This window comes from Peromyscus eremicus, unplaced genomic scaffold, assembly GCF_949786415.1.
Source record: "Peromyscus eremicus unplaced genomic scaffold, PerEre_H2_v1 PerEre#2#unplaced_70, whole genome shotgun sequence".
NCBI classification, from domain to species: domain Eukaryota; kingdom Metazoa; phylum Chordata; class Mammalia; order Rodentia; family Cricetidae; genus Peromyscus; species Peromyscus eremicus.
In genome coordinates, this window is record NW_026734311.1 from 4,288 (window position 1) to 25,666 (window position 21,379).

The 21,379-nt window shown below is 46.5% G+C and overlaps 1 long non-coding RNA gene across 1 annotated transcript in view; it reads left to right on the forward strand.

Moving 5' to 3' along the window:
- Positions 1 to 8,175: 8,175 nt before the first annotated feature.
- LOC131901287 (uncharacterized) overlaps positions 8,176 to 21,379 on the forward strand; it is a 180,242-nt gene continuing 167,038 nt past the window's right edge. Inside the window, exons 1-2 of the long non-coding RNA XR_009376457.1 lie at positions 8,176 to 8,256; positions 8,577 to 8,843. This is a non-coding gene — a long non-coding RNA (uncharacterized LOC131901287). The remainder of the gene's footprint in view (positions 8,257 to 8,576; positions 8,844 to 21,379) is intronic.

The following is a 21,379-nucleotide window of genomic DNA, read 5'->3' on the forward strand; positions in this document are numbered from 1 at the left end:
CAGGGAAAACTCATCAGTCAGTTCTTCATTTTGTGGTGAGGCTGTGTAGAGTTGGAAGTGTCTGGTTTTCAGTTTTATTACAATTATTTGTAATTGTTTTCTTTGGGGCCATATAGTTTCTCTAGAGGTGAATTTTTTTAAATTGCTGTTTGTTAACTATGGAACAGATTTAATTTTAAGAATTTTGTTAAAATGGTTTTCTCTAGATGGTTTATAGGAATAGTATAGTTATTTGATTGTGAAAACTTATTTAATTACATTACTTGGATTCTCAGAGGTCTTCCAGCATTTCTACTTAAGAGAGTTTGTGTACTCTCTGCTTTTAAAAGCAGGCAGAGATACTACTGAAGCTGAACTGTTTAGACAAATTTTTAGAAAAAACCCAACTATTAGGATAAACGAAAAGAAAAGGAGTTCTTCAGCTTCTCGCTTCTCCCTTATTACTTCAAAACAACTCCTTTCAGTTTATTTATCTGGCTGCTGGGGATTGAGCCTCAGGCCCTACACATGCTAAGTATAAGCACTTTACCTTACCACTGAGCTACATTTTGTCTCTGGAAACTTGGAATGAGATACAATAAAGTACGGAATTAATTTGAATAAGGTACCATCATGACAGATTGGTACTTTGGGGGTTATTTTAAAAGCTTATTTATCCATTTTAATGCAGCATTAGTTAAATGTCCAGAAGTTTGCATTGAGGTTTTGCTGTTAGAGGGAGTTGGCATACTTTTCACTCATTCTGTTTAAGCAGTAAATGTTAGATATTTACCTCATAGCTTGGCTTAACGGTGCCGTATTTTCTTCATCAGATCGGTCAATTAAAGCTAGTGTTCCTTGGTACAGTAATTGGAAAGACACTTTCATGGAATTGAAAGAATCCTCATTATATACAGGTATTTCTTGTGATGGGTCTCTTTTTCCAGATTGTTCTCATGTTACTCCTTATCCAGATTGTTCTCATGTTACTCCTTATCCTTATCCTGCTGTCCCCTTTTCTAGTACTTTTTCATATTTGTACCAGTTAATGTGTCCCTGATTTTTCTGATGTGAAAGTGGTCTTGTGGTACTCTTTAAACTTTTACTTGTTCATCATCTATTATCTATTTCTTAAATCCATACATTGCTCTGGAATAGTCTAGTTTGAATTGCATCTTCTTTTTATAAAAATGAAAAACATACTCTCCCTTCCTTACCGAGACAAAATACATTGTATAGAGAAATGCTGGTTTCAGTCTCCCTTTGAAGCTGAGAATGACCTTGAACTCCTCATCTCCTGAATCCCCCCAAGTGCTTGCTTAAGGAAATATTCACAGGGTATCATGGCTGCTATTTCACTTGCCAATAAAAATAGGAATAGGAGCAAAATAGTGATTTCATCCCAAACTATGTACAAGCATTTTTAAGGTGAAAGAATGGTCATTAAGTGTTCAAGTCTTGTGTTAAACACAAAATTTAAAAAGTACCATCTCTTACCATTTCTTATAAAGAGCATAATTTGAAAAATACAACAAAATTAGTTTATTGGCAGTTAACAAAGTTAAAGGTGGACAGAGGAATCACACACTTCACAGCACCTCAGGAAAACATGTGGTTGAGGGGAAAAGTTACTTGTTTACCTGAATGTGACCTGTCTGAAGGATGAAAACTCATTTCTGCCTTGCTTCATGAACCTTTGCTTAGTGTTCACTGTCTGTTCCTGCAGTGCTCATGAGTGCGTATCTTGTCCTTTCCTTTTTTATTTAATTCAAAATTATAGTAGTTTTATACATAACTATGTTCATAAAGTTCTAAAGTCAAATCATGAAACACAGTTGGGAGTGTAGCTCGGCGATAGAGTGCTTATCTATTGTGCATGCCATTCTGAGTTTGATCCTCTTAACCCCATGTAAACTGTGCGGAAGGATAAACCTGCAGTTCCAGCACTTGAGATAAAGGGTCAAAGTGTATTAGTTTCATTTCTGTTGCTCTCGTTAAATACACTGACAGAAGCAGCTTAGGAGAGAAAGGGTTTATTATGGGGACGAAATGGCCTCAAGGCCAACCAGTCATGTTATTTTGGAAGTACTGTAGTAGAATGAGAATAGGAAATAGGGCCAGCCTAGAACACCTCAAACCCTACCTCTAGTGAATTATTTCCTCCAGCAAGGTTCCACCATTTAAAGGTGTTCCATAACCATCCCAAACAGTGCCTCCAGCTGGGACCAAGTATTCAAATACATGAGCCTATGGGGGACATATTCAAACTACACTAAGGATTATAAGATCACCCTTAGCTGCACAGTGAGTTCAAGCCAACCTGGGATATATATATGAGACCCCTGTCTCAGATATAAAAACAAAAGACTAAACCCATAGTTCAGAGAAAGCTAGCCTTCCTCCGTCTCTCTCTCTCCCCACTCCTCTTCCTTCCCTCTCTCCCCACTGCTTTCTCCTTTCTTCTTCCTGAGAGAAGGCTTTTTTTTTTTTTTTTTTTTTTTTTTTTTTTTTTTTTGTAGTAGCGCTTGGGATCAAGCCCAGGGCCTCGTGCATGCTAGCTAATGTCCTACCACAGAGCTGCGTCCACAACCCACATGTGTTAGGTTTATCTTTTCATTATTTGTCTTTGAAAATATAAACAAATGGGTGTAACCTTTCATGTGTTTTTCCCTGTCTTACACAAAAATGCATACTTTTTTGGCTGCTACTTTGTTTTATTGTTTCTTGAGACACAGAAGTCTGGCACTGTAGCCTTGGTTGGTGTTGAACTCATAGCCATCTTCTTGCTGTCTCAGACTTGTAAGTGCTGGATTGACAGGTATGAGCCACTAATGCCTAGCCTTGGCTGTTACAGATTTTACTTCACAGCCTCATGCTGTTTCCTCTTCCTCTTTTAGTTGCATAGTATACCATTTAATGGATGGACCATAGTTTAGTCCTGATAATATAAGACTCTTCTAGCCTTGTTTCCTTAATTTTTTTTCTTTGATATAGAGTCATATAGCCCAGGATGGTCTCAAACTCCTGATCTTCCTGCCTCTACCTCTGGTTGCCAGGGGTACAGGAATTTGGCATCACATTTAACTAAAGTTTATTTATACAGATAATACAGTATGGCATAGCTGTTTGGAAGATCTACTACCAAGCAGAAACTTACTCATATGACTACAGTTTTTTTTTCTTTTTTTTGTTGTTGTTAATTTTTTAGCAATAGTAAGGCAACAAAGGTGGACAAATAAGCAAAATTGGTATAGATATATAGTCATTTCTGCGAAATATTTTGTTACTTAATAAAAATTTTTGATATTTCTTCTGTTGGTATAGGTAGTAAATCAATGAATTTTTTAGCTGGAGATGATTTTTAACTGATTTGGAGGGAAGAATATGTTCTGATGGTGAGGAAACTAGTTTCCTGTTGTGACAAATACATACAGTTGTATCATTTATTGTCCATTTCCATGAAGATGGTAGTATTGTTGGGAATTGTCTTAATAATGTCCTCCTAACCATACTGCAAATATGTGCTTTTTTTTTTTTTTTTTTTTGTGTGTGTGTGTGTGTGTGTGTGTGTGTATACCTGGGATTATTGTGGCCCAGTACTGTGAGAAGTCATAGCAGTGCCTGAGAGGCACAGTATGTACGAATTATGGTCGTCAGCTCTGGGATGTAGAGGAAGGACAGGTTTGCATATAGGGAAGCCTTTTAGGGCTCCATCCTTCAGATCCAGCTCAGGTGAGTACAAGGTTTGGAGTGGTGCTTCGTGTGTGTGGATTAGGGCTCAGGGGAATGCCAGAGCGTGGTTGGTAAGAGCATTGTGTAGGAACCATTGGGAAGGTGGCAGTACCGTCCTTTAAAGTGGCCTCACAGGCAGGTCCATGAAGTCAGGTCCTCCACACCCACCCCCATCACCAGGAAGCTCTCATTTTAGCCATAGCAAAAGTCTCCAGGAAGCTTTGTAGAGAGGGAGATTTGGAAGAGCATAGATAGGCGTGTCTCCAGGAGGCAGGGAGAGTGATTTTCTTCTAGGCTTCATCATGGAAGATGTCAGCAGTGTGGAGGAGAGCCTCTGGAGACTTTCAGGGCTCATTGAAGGAAGGCTTCCTGTTGAGGAGTGAAAAGCATTTACCTACGGAACATGGCCTAGCTAACCTGGATACCAGGGATGGGACTGTACATAGGAGCGAGGGACAGAGAAAGACAGAGATAGAGGTGGAGGTGGAGGTGGAGGTAGAGGAGGATAGATAAATGAGAGAGAGAAAAAGTAAGGTGAGAGCAAATGAGAATCTGCCTGTGGGGTGTTGGGTGTTCTCTAGTTTGTTGTTTTTTTTTTTTTTTTTCATGCAGGCTGGAGGGCAGACCCACTCTGTCTGTGGACACTTTTTCCTGTTCCACGGGTCTGGGCCCGTGGAGAGAAATTTGTGTGAGGACACCTGGAATGTTTAGGGAAATCCATAAGGACACACAGGGTGGGTGTGTGCTGTAGGCATCCTGGTGTTAAGAGTGAGAATTGCTTCTTGTCCCTCAGATTCTATGTTACCTGTCCTCGGTCCACTTGGACTCTCTTGAGAGAGCCGAGTCCTGTGTGTTCCTAGGCCCTGCCACAGGTAGGTGGGTGTCCACAGAGGATACAGAGAGTTCCATGCCTGACAGGGTCTTGGGGAAGTTAGAGAACGGAAAGAGAAGTTTCCTGAGTGGTGCCTGGTAGTTGGTGTAGGGTAGGGTCGGGAGGTGGGAGGTTAGGGGTGGGAGGTGGAGGGCTGTGCAGAGGAGAGAGATTGTGACAGAGGTGGAAGTAGGTCAGAATGGTTGCCTGGTGCTCCCTAGGAGACGGTTAAGGTGGGGGCCTGAGCCCAGGGTTTGGTAGGGCAAGAGGGCAGGTGGGTGCAATGTTTCTTCTTTTGATGTGTTCTTGTCTTCACCTCAGGGACCTGGACGCCCTGCCTGTTGAGGCAAGGTTGTGGATGTCCCGGGCCTTATGGTCCCTGCTTCGCATGATGTGGGGCAGCATCCATCTGAACGCTCATCACTACCAAGGCCAAGGTTTTGGAAGGAAGTCCTTCTTCTCCCATCTTAGTATTAGACCATCGGATTTGGGACACGGGACTAAGGCCGCTCTCTTTTCATCCCTTACAAGCATACACAGCTGCCTGCCCTTTTGCCTTGTGTCCATCCTGGAGTGGCCTTCTGCAAGGTGGGAAGCCCGAGCTGGGTCTAGGGTCCCATTGAGTTGGGTGGTCGTCTCCCTTGGTGTAACACCATCCATCCCACTGCCTTGGAAGAACCGGGTATAGCCTTGGAGGCCCCTCTTGCCGGGCCACCTTGACCCGGAAGCTTGGGTCAGCAGACCCAAGGCCATGCTGGAAGCTGTACTGGTCACCTTGGTGGGTGGAGTCATGTAGACAGCCACTGGATCTCTGAAAGCTGCTGTGTGTGTGTGTGTGTGTGTGTGTGTGTGTGTGTGTGTGTGTCTGTGTCTGTGTCTGTGTTTTTGTGTCTGTGTGTGTCTGTGTGTCTGGGATGAAGGCTGGGCTAGGGCAGGGATGCAGCTGTTAGAATACCCTGGTTTGGCAGCTAGGGGGCGATGCTCTGCCCCTGAACCCCAACCCCATTATTATGTTTCTTTGGCTCCTCCCCTATAGTCCAGATGTGGTTTGTGGAGGACTTCCTTAGGGTGTGGCTCAGACTCTCAAGTGAGCCTGCCCCCACATCCACACACTCCCCACTTGGCCCCCTCCATGACACCCTCTACCACCTGCCCTCTCTCCCTGCACCCCACCATACCCTCAGGCAGGGCCTTCAGGGGCTGGCACATAGCCGAGTGTGTAAGGGAAGTGCAGTGCATGGAGGTTACACGGAGGAACCAGTTAAAGTCTGTTACCCCCATCTACACACCACACCCTCACCTTCTGCACACCACTGAATCCCTAGCAGCAGCCCTAGAGTGGCATGTCTGTCCAGTCCTAGCCTAGATGGTTGTCCTCCATCTTGAAGCTTTGGCTTTCTTTTTTTTTTTTTTTTTTTGCTTTGTGAAGGGCGGTGAGAGAGCACCCTTCGCCCTTGGCCCTTGGCATTCCTGGTGCCCTGCTGCCATCCCGCAGATTCAGTTTGCCAATTCTGCCAGCAAGTCCCTGTGCTACCCTGGAAATGGAGGAGTGCCGCCTAGGGAAGGGCTCCCACCTGGGTCCCCCAGGACCAAAGCGGTTCTCTGGCGCGCTCCATGACCCAGGAGAGCTGGAGGAGGAAGCAGGGTTCAGGTGACCAGCTCCGCAAGGGCGACACGTGCCTGGCTTGAGGTTCACGGAAGCACAGCCTCCCGGGTCCTGTGGCTGCCATGTCTGGGAGAAGGAGAGGACCTCTCCACAGGGCATTGTGCAGACTGGGCTTCATGGGGGTGGTTGTGTGGAACTTTTCCTGCCTACGTGCCAGCCCGCCTGCCCTTAAGGTGGTGCACAAGGCCACCCCGGGACCCCCTAGCTTTTGTCTGAGCCTCCCTAGCAGTATCCATAGCTCAATTCCGGAGACCACACAAACTCTGCCCTGCATCTCTGTTAGGTGCTCAGGGTCTCAGGCCTGGGTGCTAGCCACCTTGGCCAAATGTCTGTCATCCATTTATCTCCTCCTGCCATCCCCTCTGCTCTCTGGCTGCCGGGACTACTCTCTGGCTTGCCTTTTGTTTATTTACAACTGGATTTTCTCTTGAGTTGTGCTACAGGTTGAATTTAGGCACTGGGACCTGTTAGAAAAGGTTCCAGCTCCAGAGCCACATCCCCAGATCCCTGTAAGCGATCTGGAACCCTCAACTCCCCAATCATCATCCTATCCAACCTGATTGTTCGTACCCAGTATGGCAGTGTGGTGGCTCAAGGTGAATTCCAGTAGAAGCATCCAGAACAGGGTTTGGACTCAGGGGTGCTCACAAAGAGGCCAGGCAGGACTTAGGTACCATAGTGGCCAGGTTTCACAGCCCGTGCTTCCCCTGACAAGCCTCCTCTGTGTCATTCAGGACACACATAATCCTGTCTTCTCCTGCCTAGCTTCATTTGCATTAAACCCAGGAAGAACTCCCACCATCAAAGTTCCAAAAGCCCCTTGTCCTGCATTCTCATGTCCAGACATCATCTCAGCAGGAAGAATACTTAGAGAAGGCTCTGAAATTAACAGAGGGCACTATCTGGAGTCCTACAACTGCTAAGCATGCAGGAGCACTTTTGTGTGTGTGTGTGTGTGTGTGTGTGTGTGTGTGTGTGTGTGTGTGTATACCTGGGATTATTGTGGCCCAGTACTGTGAGAAGTCATAGCAGTGCCTGAGAGGCACAGTATGTACGAGTTATGGTCGTCAGCTCTGGGATGTAGAGGAAGGACAGGTTTGCATGTAGGGAAGCCTTTTAGGGCTCCAACCTTCAGATCCAGCTCAGGTGAGTACAAGGTTTGGAGTGGTGCTTCGTGTGTGGATTAGGTCTCAGGGGCATGCCAGAGCGTGGTTGGTAAGAGCATTGTGTAGGAACCATTGGGAAGGTGGCAGTACCGTCCTTTAAAGTGGCCTGACAGGCAGGTCCATGAAGTCAGGTCCTCCACACCCACCCCCAATACCAGGAAACTCCCTTTTTAGCCTCAGCAAAAGTCTCCAGGAAGCTTTGTAGAGAGGGAGATTTGGAACAGCATAGACAGGCTTGTCTCCAGGTGGCAGGGAGAGTGATTTTCTTCTAGGCTTCATCATGGAAGATGTCAGCAGTGTGGAGGAGAGCCTCTGGAGACTTTCAGTGCTCATTGAAGGAAGGCTTCCTGTTGAGGAGTGAAAAGCATTTCCCTACTGAACATGGCCTAGCTAACCTGGATACCAGGGATGGGACTGTACATAGGAGCGAGGGACAGAGAAAGACAGAGATAGAGGTGGAGGTAGAGGAGGATAGATAAATGAGAGAGAGAGAAAGTAAGGTGAGAGCAAATGAGAATCTGCCTGTGGGGTGTTGGGTGTTCTCTAGTTTGTTGGTGTTTTTTTTTTTTTTTTTTCATGCAGGCCGGTGGGCAGACCCACTCTGTCTGTGGACACTTTTTTCTGTTCCATGGGTCTGGGCCCGTGGAGAGAAATTTGTGTGAGGACACCTGGAATGTTTAGGGAAATCCATAAGGACACACAGGGTGGGTGTGTGCTGTAGGCATCCTGGTGTTAAGAGTGAGAATTGCTTCTTGTCCCTCAGAATCTATGTTACCTGTCCTCGGTCCACTTGGAATCTCTTAAGAGAGCCGAGTCCTGTGTGTTCCTAGGCCCTGCCACAGGTAGGTGGGTGTCCACAGAGGATACAGAGAGTTCCATGCCTGACAGGGTCTTGGGGATGTTAGAGAACAGAAAGAGAAGTTTCCTGAGTGGTGCCTGGTATTTGGTGCAGGGTAGGGTCGGGAGGTGGGAGGTTAGGGTTGGGAGGTGGAGGGCTGTGCAGAGGAGAGGGATTGTGACAGAGGTGGACGTAGGTCAGAATGGTTGCCTGGTGCTGCCTAGGAGACGGTTAAGGTGGGTGCCTGGGCCCAGGGTTTGGTAGGGCAAGAGGACCGGTGGGTGCAATGTTTCTTCTTTTGATGTGTTCTTGTCTTCACCTCAGGGACCTGGACGCCCTGCCTGTTGAGGCAAGGTTGTGGATGTCCCGGGCCTTATGGTCCCTGCTTCGCATGATGTGGGGCAGCATTCATCTGAACGCTCATCACTACCAAGGCCAAGGTTTTGGAAGGAAGTCCTTCTTCTCCCATCTTAGTATTAGACCATCGGATTTGGGACACGGGACTCAGGCCGCTGACTCTGCATCCCTTACAAGCATATACAGCTGCCTGCCCTTTTGCCTTGTGTCCATCCTGGAGCGGCCTTCTGCAAGGTGGGAAGCCTGAGCTGGGTCTAGGGTCCCATTGAGTTGGGTGGTCGTCTCCCTTGGTGTAACACCTTCCATCCCACTGCCTTAGAAGAACCGGGTACAGCCTTGGAGGCCCCTCTTGCCGGGCCACCTTGACCTGGAAGCTTGGGTCAGCAGACCCAAGGCCATGCTGGAAGCTGTACTGGTCACCCTGGTGGGTGGAGTCATGTAGACAGCCACTGGATCTCTGAAAGCTGCTGTGTGTGTGTGTGTGTGTGTGTGTGTGTGTGTGTGTGTGTGTCTGTGTGTGTATGTGTGTGTCTGTGTGTCTGGGGTGAAGGCTGGGCTAGGGCAGGGATGCAGCTGTTAGAATACCCTGGTTTGGCAGCTAGGGGGCGATGCTCTGCCCCTGAACCCCAACCCCATTATTATGTTTCTTTGGCTCCTCCCCTATAGTCCAGATGTGGTTTGTGGAGGACTTCCTTAGGGTGTGGCTCAGACTCTCAAGTGAGCCTGCCCCCACATCCACACACTCCCCACTTGGCCCCCTCCATGACACCCTCCACCACCTGCCCTCTCTCCCTGCACCCCACCATACCCTCAGGCAGGGCCTTCAGGGGCTGGCACACAGCCGAGTGTGTCAGGGAAGTGCAGTGCATGGAGGTTACAATGGAGGAACCAGTTAAAGTCTGTTACCCCCATCTACACACCACACCCTCATCTTCTGCACACCACTGAATCCCTAGCAGCAGCCCTAGAGTGGCATGTCTGTCCAGTCCTAGCCTAGATGGTTGTCCTCCATCTTGGAGCTTTGGCTTTTTTTTTTTTTTTTTTTTTTGCTTTGTGAAGGGCAGAGAGAGAGCACCCTTGGCCCTTGGCCCTTGGCATTCTCGGTGCCCTGCTGCCATCCCACGGATTCAGTTTGCCAATTCTGCCAGCAGGTCCCTGTGCTACCCTGGAAATGGAGGCGTGCCGCCTAGGGAAGGGCTCCCGCCTGGGTCCCCCAGGGCCAAAGCGGTTCTCTGGCCCGCTCCATGACCCAGGAGAGCTGGAGGAGGAGGCAGGGTCCAGATGACCGGCTCCGAGCGGGCGACACATGGCTGGCTTGGGGTTCACGGAAGCACAGCCTCCCGGGTCCTGTGGCCGCCATGTCTGGGAGCAGGAGAGGACCTCTCCGCAGGGGATTGTGCAGCCTGGGCTGCATGGGGGTGGTTGTGTGGAACTTTTCCTGCCTCCGTGCCAGCCCGCCTGCCCTTATGGTGGTGCACAAGGCCACCCCGGGACCCCCTAGCTTTTGTCTGAGCCTCCCTAGCAGTATCCACAGCTCACTTCCGGAGACCACACAAACTCTGCCCTGCATCTCTGGGAGGTGCTCAGGGTCTCAGGCCTGGTTGCTAGCCACCTTGGCCAAATGTCTGTCATCCATTTATCTCCTCCTGCCATCCCCTCTCCTCTCTGGCTGCCTGGACTTCTCTCTGGCTTGCCTTTTGTTTCTTTTACAACTGGATTTTCTCTTGAGTTGTGCTACAGGTTGAATTTAGGCACTGGGACCTGTTAGAAAAGGTTCCAGCTCCAGAGCCACATCCCCAGATCCCTGTAAGGGATCTGGAACCCTCAACCCCCCAATCATCATCCTATCCAACCTGATTGTTCGTACCCAGTATGGCAGTGTGGTGGCTCAAGGTGAATTCCAGTAGAAGCATCCAGAACAGGGTTTGGACTCAGGGGTGCTCACAAAGAGGCCAGGCAGGACTTAGGTACCATAGTGGCCAGGTTTCACAGCCCGTGCTTCCCCTGACAAGCCTCCTCTGTGTCATTCAGGACACACATAGTCCTGTCTTCTCCTGCCTAGCTTCATTTGCATTAAACCCAGGAAGAACTCCCACCATCAAAGGTCCAAAAGTCCCCTGTCCTGCATTCTCATGTCCAGACATCATCTCAGCAGGAAGAATACTTAGAGAAGACTCTGAAATTAACAGAGGGCACTATCTGGAGTCCTACAACTGCTAAGCATGCAGGAGCGCTTTTGTATATGTGTGTGTGTGTGTGTGTGTGTGTGTGTGTGTGTGTGTGTGTGTGTGTACTGGGATTATTGTGGCCCAGTACTGTGAGAAGTCATAGCAGTGCCTGAGAGGCACAGTATGTACGAGTTATGGTCGTCAGCTCTGGGATGAAGAGGAAGGATAGGTTTGCATGCTGGTAAGCCTTTTAGGGCTCCATCCTTCAGATCCAGCTCAGGTGAGTACAAGGTTTGGAGTGGTGCTTCATGTGTGTGGATTAGGGCTCAGGGGCATGCCAGAGAGTGGTTGGTAAGAGCATTGTGTAGGAACCATTGGGAAGGTGGCAGTACCGTCCTTTAAAGTGGCCTAACAGGCAGGTCCATGAAGTCAGGTCCTCCACACCCAACCCCATCACCAGGAAGCTCTCTTTTTAGCCACAGCAAAAGTCTCCAGGAAGCTTTGTAGAGAGGGAGATTTGGAAGAGCATAGAGAGCCTTGTATCCAGGTGGCAGGGAGAGTGATTTTCTTCTAGGCTTCATCATGGAAGATGTCAGCAGTGTGGAGGAGAGCCTCTGGAGACTTTCAGTGCTCATTGAAGGGAGGCTTCCTGTTGAGGAGTGAAAAGCATTTCCCTACTGAACATGGCCTAGCTAACCTGGATACCAGGGATGGGACTGTACATAGGAGCGAGGGACAGAGAAAGACAGAGGTAGAGGTGGAGGTGGAGGTAGAGGAGGATAGATAAATGAGAGAGAGAGAAAGTAAGGCGAGAGCAAATGAGAATCTGCCGGTGGGGTATTGGGTGTTCTCTGTTCCGCCTGCAGGGCTTCAATGCGTTCTGGACCACTCTAAGGGTGGAATGATAGGGACAGGAGATACAAGGAAATACACCAAGTCTGGATTCTGATCAATGTGCAACTTTATTTTTCTCCAAGAGGGTTTATATAGTTTCTGCTGGGTGGGGGGAGCAAGAAGCTGTCATCTGCATAAGGTGGGGCAAGCTATGGATGTTTGTATAGGATGTTTACAGGGTGAAAGGGTCAAGGGCTCTGCCTCAATGTCCTTGTTGCTAGGCAACCTGACTGTAAGATGATCTAGTTCCCTGTCTTATGGGGGTCTGTATTTTTCCACTAACTAGAGATTCTATCCTTGTCCCTGACATCTCCCCCTTTTTAGTAATAAATCTAAGGGCCAACATAAACCAGGTTCGAATGGTCTAAAAGGAGGACTCTGAAAGAGGCTTTGCATGGAGGATTACAGAGGCCCTATCCCTCTAAAGGTTGTGAAAAAAGGTCCCAGAGGGAATGTCTCTCCAGACTCAAGCACCACAGGAGTCCCCATAGTGCAGGAATCAATGGACCGTGCAGTTTTTTGAGGGAGCGGAAATGGGTAAGCGCAAGGCTGTTACTGCACAACCGCTATGCAACAGGGCATATAATCCAGGCTCTCGGGATTTTGGGGTACCATGGTCCCCAGCCTGTGCAGTCCCAGCTGCACTCCAATCATGCCTTGAGCGAGCCTTTTTCCCCGCACACAGGTGCAGCCTCCCCCGAGTGAAGGGGTCTGTGTGGGGCATCTCTGTCAGGGGAAATTTCAACCCTGGAGTCCTGCATATCAAAGCAGTGGTAATGAACCTAGATCTGCCTGGCTGGCAGGTCTGTTATTTGGCTTCGGATGAACCGAGTGAGCCAGGAAAGTGCCCATGGCCCAAAGGCAAGGACCAGGAGCAGGCCTACAACAGGTCCTAGGAGGGAGGGAAAAAGGGTTGTTAGCTAAGGGAAGTTGGAAAACCAATTCTAGAGCCACCCAAGCTCTTATTCTCCTTTTCTCTCTCTCTCTTTTTTTTTCTTTTTCTAGTCCTTTTCTAACCTTCCATACTGTCCCTGACTACCCCGGTGTGGTCTGTAAAGAAGCAACATTCCTCTTTGAGCCCAGTACAAAGGCCACCCTGTTGTAGAAAGAGGAGATCCAGGCCTCTCCTGTTCTGTAAAACTATCTCAGCTAGGGAGGAAAGGGATGACTGGAGGGCTGAAATTCCCTGTTCAAATTGAGCAATATCCTCGTCTATGGACAGTCAAAGCTCAGATTAATGTTAGTTGGACAGGACCAGAGAGGCAATTCCTGTGCCTGTTCCCATTGCTCCAACCTCCAGAAGGACTGCTAAGGTGATGGCAGTAACAGGCTCCCGTCAAGGCAGTAATCTCAGCGTGGCTTCTCTTCCTAGAGATCTAGGAATTGATCTGAGGAATAATAGGTTAGTCTAGGTGGAAGGGACCTAAGTGCCCTGAGTGGCATCTCTGGTGTTACCCTGTTTGCTGTGCTACCTACCAGCCACAGGCTGTGTCAAGCTGGCCCAACATGGCTATGACCACCTGTGACACCAAGGCCAGCAGGTCCGACAAGCCTTTCTGACACTTTGGATAAAAATTCAGCACTGCCCTTGGAAACATGACCCCTGCTGTCAGACTGGATTTGTGACAAGCAGTGTCACAGCCCAGAACGTGATTGACTATGGGACTTGTATACTCTGTGAAAAGTCTCAAACACAGTTTGCTGTAAAGTTCCCACTGTCCCCCCCACAGGAACTCTGAGCAGAGTGATAACAGAGCTAAAGGGCTGGTGGGGGTTGCTGTGGGTGAAGACAACAGCCTGGAGGGCTTGTCAGAGGGACAGCATTTAAAACAGAAGAAGTTTCCTCAGGAGAGGGGCTATCTGTCCTGGGCAGATCAGGTATATTTACAGCTCTAACCAGGCATTCTGGTAACCATCTGGGAGCAGAGTGTATCCTGTCAAGAATGCAGGCCGAACCTCGTCCCCAAATAAGGATCGGGTCGGGGCCGATCCCCTGTGAGGGGATCTCGCCACATGGCTAGTGGCCGGGTGGCATCTGGAGAAGGGTGCCAGTGCCTGTCAGCGGCAGAGTGCCCTGCAGCATCTAAGGTGAGACTAATTAAAGGATTATTAGACTGCCCGATTCCTTTTAAATCAGTGAGGGATGGAACCAGTGGCCAAGCAGACGGCCAGTGAGAATGTGAAATGACTGTGTTGTTTGTCCCTGTATCCAAGATACCCTGAAACTTCTTTCCCTCTATAGTAAGGGTGAGAGTAGGGCGATCCTGAGTAACAGGCTGGGCCCAGTAGGCGTCCGAGGAGCCCAATCCAGCTGACCCCCGAAGGGTGTTTGTAATTGAGGGATTATCACAGACAGAGGAAGGTAGAGGAACTAGCTGTGCCAGGCGTGTACCTTGAGGAATCGTGACCATGCCATTTACAGCAGTGGCCAGAATCTTAATTTCACCTGTGAAATCACTATCTATTACGCCAGGGTAGACCTGGACCCCTCGGAGGGCCACAGAAGCACGGCCAAGGACAAGCGCACAAACATTAGGAGGTAGGGGCCCTGTCACCCCTGTAGGGATGACCTGAGCCCCTTCAAGGGAGTTTAATACTGTTTCGGCGGCGGCGGCACACAAGTCCAATCTGACACTGCCTGGAGTTGCTCTCCGGAGGGAGGAGAATGGAACTGGGGCGAGAGAATTTGTTGAGGCTGGGGAGGCAGGAGGTGAGCGGACCTCAAGGCCCCAGGGTGCACTCTTGGAGGCATTGGGGCCAGGGGCTGGCCCCTTTGGAAGTTTCCTGGCACCCGGGGAGGAAGGGGCTGACCGAGATAATTGACTTTTGACCTGCATTCTGTAGCCCAATGACGACCCTTGTTGCAGGGAGGGCAGAGAGTGGAAGGCAGGGCCCTCATAGAGGCGGCCTCCTGAGCTGGCTGGGCTAAGGGCGTGAGGCTGTGACCTTTCTGGGGACATTCCCTAGGGAAATGTCCTGGTTGTTTACAGAAATAACAGGTATGGGCTCCAGGCTTTTGTGAAGCCCTGAGGGCAGCACCTATAGCTGATCCCATGGCATGGGTGGCGCCAACACCTGAACAGAGTCTCACATATTCAGACAGGTCCGCTCTGTTTTTATGAGGGCAGAGGACTTCCTGGCAGGCAGGGTTTGCATTTTCAAAGGCCAAGTGTTTAACAAAGGTGCTTTCCTGTTTCTTCCACCCAAAAAGTCTCTCAGCTGCATCATTTAAGCAAGAGACAAATTCACTAAAAGGTTCATCAGGGCCCTGAGGAGTCTTTGCTAATGAGGTTGTAGCTGAGCCCTTTTGGGGCAGGTGTTTCCAGGCCAGGACCCCTGCGTTTTGAATCTGGGCCAGAAGGCCAGGAGAAAATTTTGCCTGTGCTGCGTTTGTATCGTAAGGGGGGTTGCCGAGGAGTTTCTTTAATGTCCAAGTTTTTGAGGACGGCTGTTCAATATTTTTTTGAGCAACTTCTTGACAATTTTCTGTGAATTCTATTTTCCAGAGGACAAAGTCACCCCCAGAAAGAGCCACATGGGTAAGAAAATACCAGTCATCAGGGGTCAACCAATGTTCACTCTGGTTTTCCACTAAGGCTAATGTAAAAGGAGCGTTAGGACCATACTGAGCACAGGCGGATATCAGCTTTTCAAAAGGCGGAAATTTAATTTGTGATAAATCTGTCCTGGCGGGGGGGTCCTCTGGTGAAGGCTCCTCCTCTGCCGCCGCCGCCTCCACCCCTCCCCCTTCTCATTTTGATCTCACAAACCCCCTGAGGGGCCGCTCTGGGTGGCCACCGAGGATGAGTCCCCATAGGTCTGGCTTCTGCTAACAGGAAATGCCAAGACAGGCTGAGGCTTACTCTTCTATTTACTAGAATTTTGAGATGGTTTTAGCAGATACAAGGAACTAGGGTAAAGAAAAAAGACCTTAAAGCCTTTGTTGATTATTAATGACATTCTCAGTGTCTATAAATATTACCCTGACATACAAAAGCTTATTAATATAGGAGAAAAAAAATCTCCAAAGAAGCCTTTCGCTCTCCCTCTACCTGCCCTAAGACCCCCGAGTGCTTTCTGGCCCGCCATCAGTCTGTCTCTTAGTTCATGACCTGAGCTCTATGGAAGAGGGGATGCTCACAACTTTTATACCTAGAAATCCCCAGGAGTCCGCTCCTGCCCATCCTCATCCCTCTGTTAATTTGACCTCTATCTCCCCTCTAGACCCCACCAAGGAGGCTTCCCTAGAGAAAGGGGTGGCCCGTTACCATAATCCAGACTGGCCCCCCTGCAAAAATCTCCCCTTAACACAGGAGTCCTTGGGCCTTTTTATACCACCTCAAAAATCTCCGGCAGTTCCCCCTTCTGCAATGGCCCCTCCCTATGTTTCTGTGTCTTCCCATTTTTGCGGGCCTATTCTTGATGAGTTGGCTCCCCCTGTCCCAGATCTCGGCTCACTGGGACAGGCCCTCCAGGCTTGTAGGGAACATGTTGAGCTTTTAAGGGAATTGAAAACTCTTGACAAAGAATTTAAAGATCTTGCCCAAGAATATGAGGAGATTGATCAACTATTGATAAGAAATATACAGGAGGCCTCAGAGTTTCATAAAAAAATCATGTCAATAATGAGGTTTTAAAAAAGGATTTTTCCATAACCTGGAAACAAGCTAAGGAAATTATATGGAAATATCCTACTTGTTCATTTTACAATCAGACTCCACTACCCAAAGGATGCAACCAAAAGGGCACTCAGAGGAATTAAATCTGGCAGATGGATGCATTTCATTTTGTAGAATTTGGAAAATTGAAACATGTACATCACTCCAGTGATACCTACTCAAGATTTCCATGAGCAACTGCTCTGAGTTTCAAAAAGGTTGATTCTGTAATCCAGAAATTGCTAGAAGTTATGGCCATCATGGGTATACCTATATATGTTAAACCTAACAATATCTAGCCTATGTCTCTGGTAAAATGAAACAGTTTTTTGCTTATTACAATATAAAACATATTACAGGAATACCACACAATGCTACAGGAGAAACAGTCATAGAAACATGAAATTGAACTCTAAAGAGTATGCTAAATAAACAAAAAGGAGAAACAAAATCCCCTAGAAATAGATTACATAATGTTTTATTTATTTTTTATTTATTTATTTATTTTTATTTTTTGAGACAGGGTTTATCTGTGTAGCTTTGTGCCTTTTCCTGCATCTCGCTCTGTAGACCAGGCTGTCCTTGAACTCACAAATATCCACCTGCCTCTGCCTCCCCAGTGCTGGGATTAAAGGTGTGCGCCACCACCACCCAGCCACATAATGCTTATTAACTTTGTATTTTCTCAATGCTATTGAGAAAGGAACAATAGCTGTGGAGAGACTTTGGATAATAGAAATAAAACTACAGAGTTAAATCAGCCTGTATATTTTAAGGAGGTGCTGACCTCAGAATGCAAACCAGGATATGTGTTACATTGGGGAAGAGGTTTTGCTTTTGTTCCTATCAGAGAAGGTAAGCTATAAATACCATCAAAATTGATAAAGGGCTGGGCGGTGGTGGCGGCGCATGCCTTTAATCCCAGCACTCGAGAGGCAGAGCCAGGCAGATCTTTGTGAGTTCAAGGCCAGCCAGGTCTACAGAGCGAGATTCAGGAAAGGCACAAAACTAAACAGAGAAACCTGTCTTGAAAAAAAAAACAACAACAAAAAAAAACTATGGGCTTGGGGATTTAACTCAGTGGTAGAGTGCTTGCCTAGCATGCACAATTCCCTGGCTTTGATCATCAGCTCCAGAAAAAAAAATTGATAAAAGTCTGATTTGAACAAGACAGACCTCTTAATTAGAAGAAGTAATAGTTCCTCAACCAGCATGACCATCCAATTTAAAGTAACTTGGCCTGTTGGTATTACATCACACATTAACTTCATAAGTCTTCCTAAATGTTTGTTTTTGCTCTTCTCTACAAACACTTATCACAAATGGTGTTTATGTAGTCCCAGATCAATTAAAAATTAAAGCTGGCTTTGGAGTTGGATAATGACTCTCTCCTTTAAAGCCAAGGATGTTGTTAAAAAGAAAATGCATAATCTCTGTATCATGTCAGAAGAATCAACTGATATGGGGCAGAAGAAAGCCAAAATTAAGGGACGATTCTATTGCCACTGTTCTCATAATACTTTGATGCTATTTTGATTCTTTAAACTTTCCTTAAAGTGTGAATTTTATATCAAAATTTATATATATATAAATTTGTAACTCAACATAAATCCAGTTACTCTGATCCTGATAGAAGAGAAAGTAGGAGGTAGTCTTGAACGCATTTGCATTGAGATCACATCCTAAATATAACACCAGTATCACATCACTGAGAGAAACAATCAATCAATGGGACCTCTTATACCAGAGAAGCTTTTGTAGAGAAAAAGACACAGTCAACAAGACAAAGTGACAGCCTACAGAATGGGAAAAGATCTACCAACCCCACATCTGACAGAGGGCTGATATCCAGAATATATAAAGAACTCAAGAAATTAGACATCAAAATATCCAACAGTCCAATTAAGAAATGGGCTATAGAGCTAAACAGAGAATTCTCAACAGAGGAAGCTCAAATGGCTGAAAGACATTTAAGGAATTGCTCAACCTCCCTAATCACCAGGGAAATGCAAATCAAAAGGACTGTGAGATACCACCTTACACCCATCAGAATGGCTAAGATCAAAAACACTGGAGAGGATGTGGAGCAAGGGAAACACTCCTACATTGTTGGTGGAAATGCAAGCTTGTATTTTTCCACTTTGGAAATGAATATGGCGATTTCTTAGAAAATTGGGAATCAATCTCCCCCAAACACAGCTATATCACTCTTGGGCATATACCCAAGGAATGCTCAATCATACCACAAGGGCACATGCTCAGCTATGTTCATAGCATTATTATTTGTAATAGCCAGAACCTGGAAACAACCTAGATGCCCTTCAACTGAAGAATGGATAAATAAAATGTGGTACATATACACAATGGAGTGCTACTCAACAGAGAAAAACAATGACATCATGAGGTTTGCAGGCAAATGGATGGATTTAGAAAAAAAATCACCCTGAGTGAGGTAACCCATACTCAGAAAGACAAACTTGGTATGTATTCACTCATAGAAGGACAATAGATGTAAAACGAAGGATGACTAGAGTGCTACTCACAACTCCAGGGAGGCTAGCTAGAAAACAGGACCCTAAGAAAGACACAAGGATCACCCAACAACAGAGAAATGAATGAGGTCTACATGAGCAAACTGAACATGAGGGGAGTTTATGAAGGGCAAGTGTCATGAGAAAGAAAGCTTAGGGGAGCAGGAGGTCCCAGCTTGATCAGGAACAGAGAGGGAGAACAAGGAAAAAGAGACCAAGATAAATGAAGACCCCATGGGAATAGGAAGAAGAAAAGTGCTAGAGAAGTCCCCAGAAATCAACAAGGATACCTCCACAATAGACTATTGGCAATGGTCAAGAGAAAGCCCAAACTGACCTTCTCTGGTGATCAGATGGCTAAACACCCTAACTGTCATGCTAGAACTCTCCTCCAATGACTGATGGAGGCAGATGCAGAGATCCACGGCCAGACCCCAGGTGGAGCTCCAGGATTCCAATCAGTGAGAGAGAAGAGGGATTGTATGAGCAAGAGATATTGAGAACATCATTGGAAAAAGCACAGGGACAAATAGCCAAACTAGTGGAAACACATGAGCTATGAACCAATAGCTGAGGAGCCCCCAACTGGATTAGGCCCTCTGGATAAGTGAGGCAGTTGATTAGCTTGAACTATTTAGGAGGCCCCCAGGCAGTGGGACCAGAACCTGTCCTTAGTGCATGAAATGGATTTTTGGAGCCCAGAGATTTGCTCAGCATGGGTGAAGGGAGGAGGGGACTGGACCTGCCTCCATTGAATCTACCAGGCTGAGCTGAATCCTCAGGGGAGTCCTTGAACTGGAGCAGATGGGAATTGGGGGTGGATTAGGGTGAGAGCGAGGGGGGGGACCCATAGAAGGGAGGACAGGGGAATACATGGCTGATACATAAAATTAAATTAATTATAAAATTAAAGAAAATGAAGTGCTTCTTCCATCAAAGTGCTAAAACAAAAAAAATCTGTTTTTGCAAGCTTTGCTGACTCTGATGTCTGCCCCCAGCATGTAACAGGATCCTCTTAAATTCTGATTTTTTTCAGTGGAAAAACTTTTACAACTCCCAAACATATTCTGTTACAGTAGTTTACTTAAAAATTTTTCTCCAATTTAAATTGGGGCGGTTCACTTCCACTCAAACTAACAAATGTTCCAAATAAGAATAGCAAGACAAAGAAGAAATTATTAATAGCTGGACTCAACACATACTACATGAGTTATAGTAAGTCGCCAAAATCATTTATGTACTTTTATTAAAATACAACAATGGGCACAGGTGGCATTTATTTGTTATTAGATTAGCCAGATAAGGATTAGAATTCTGAGATTGGAACAGGCAAACACAACTCCATATTTAGGATCAAACACGTTGATTTCTACCTTCCCTCTCCATCTTCTTTACTTTTAGCATCTGAAAGTGGCTAATCAATAAAGAATAGCTAGCTGGTGAGTCTTTCCAAATGGCAAAGGACAGGAGCCACGCACAATATTTGGTAATGGTCATGAAGAGAAGTGTCAATTTTTTTCAACCAATTGAAGTGATTCTCTGCTCTAAAGCATAATTTTCAGCATTTTTGTAAGTTTAGTATCTGATTCCTTTGTTCCCAGAAAGAGATGTTCTCCAGAAACAGATGTGCAGCTTAGGTTATATAAATGCTAGCTTGTAACCCCACACACAAAAAGAAACAAGAAAAAAAAAACAAAGTCCCACTTATGAAGGAAGTGATTTTGTAAGTCATGCCTTGTGACAGCCCCCATCTCCATGGTGTATCCCAACCCATCTTTCTCCAGGTAGAAGAAACTGACATGCAGAGAGGCTAAACTGCCAAAGACATAACCAAGAATTTCCTGGGTGTGCCTGCTGTCCTGTTCTTGTTTTGCACCCTGTTCCTCAGACCTGCATTCTAAGCTTTACCTGTGGCTATTTCAGACCTTATTCTCCTTGGATAACCTTTCATGTAGCTCAAAAGGGCCTGTTTCATGTCCTAGGAGGAGAAGGAAAAAAAAATCAAAGTGACTTTTCACATCTGATCAGGTCTACTTACTTATGAAGGAGGAAATTTTTCAAAGATTTGTTTACCAAAACCTTGATGAAGAGGCACAGCAGTTAGAGGGATACCGAGAAGTTTTCACAGGGATCTATGTACAGCCCTAGAGTTAATCTCCAACCTAAGTTAACTAGTGGACACATTGCAAGTCATTACTTATACCCCCGCATACCGGGAATTTAAGGAGATACTTTGCTCTTAGCTTTAAGAAGCTTCTTCTGACTTCCAAAGAAGCACATAGCATAAGATTGAAATTCACAGTCAAGGCAGTGAATTCAGACCCAATTCCCCAAATCTGAAAAGTTTAATGGTCAGGAAATTCAAAGAAAATTACATTCATTGAAGTGAAACTTCTTGTATATAACTCATTAGAAAAATTTAGCATGGTACTTGATATGGCAAGACTATCAAAGGACATTTGTTGACAGGATGAAGTGGTTTGTGAGTCTATGGGTGTCTCTGTGTCTTTGTAAAACTG